The sequence below is a fragment of the Octodon degus genome, unplaced genomic scaffold (assembly GCF_000260255.1).
Source record: "Octodon degus isolate 3935 unplaced genomic scaffold, OctDeg1.0 scaffold00173, whole genome shotgun sequence".
In the NCBI taxonomy this organism is placed as follows: domain Eukaryota; kingdom Metazoa; phylum Chordata; class Mammalia; order Rodentia; family Octodontidae; genus Octodon; species Octodon degus.
The window spans coordinates 316,831-317,428 of record NW_004524749.1 but is presented as its reverse complement, the minus strand read 5'-3'; positions in this window follow the sequence as shown (position 1 = coordinate 317,428).

Here is a 598-nt window from a genome sequence, read left to right as displayed (position 1 = left end):
CTTTAATAATAATAATAATAATTAATAAAGCCAGTAAAAATGTTCATCTTTCTGTGAAAGTTTGTGTGTGTGCACGTGCACGCGCGTGTGTGTATGTGCCCGAGCATGTATACATACTTGGAATCCATCTTGTAGCAAGCTTAAAGTACAGATGGATTTCCCAGATTCCTCTGAGGAATGAAGACTACTTCCTGTAACTGCTTTTATTGCGATTGGTGATGAGTGCAAGGGACCACTGGGGAAGTGGGTGGGAATTCACTGGGTTTGTCTGTGGGAAAAACCCTGATAATTCAAAAACACTGATATCTCAGAGGCTCTCTAACAAAGAGATTGAGCCAGCCAATTGTGTGGTGCCTGAGATTCAATTTACAATCCTCCTTCCATCATCCAATCAAATTTACTGATTTTTATTTCCCAGTTTAATTTGAATTCTGGGGGAAAAAAACAACATCCTTAAACAAACAAACAAACAAAAAAAAACCTGTGGCACACAAAAAAAATAAATTTGAATTCTGCACATTGTTCTAGTCATCCCTTCACTGTCACCTGAAACCCAATGCAAAACCCCCCTCTTGACCATACCATGGCTAGTCGGAGG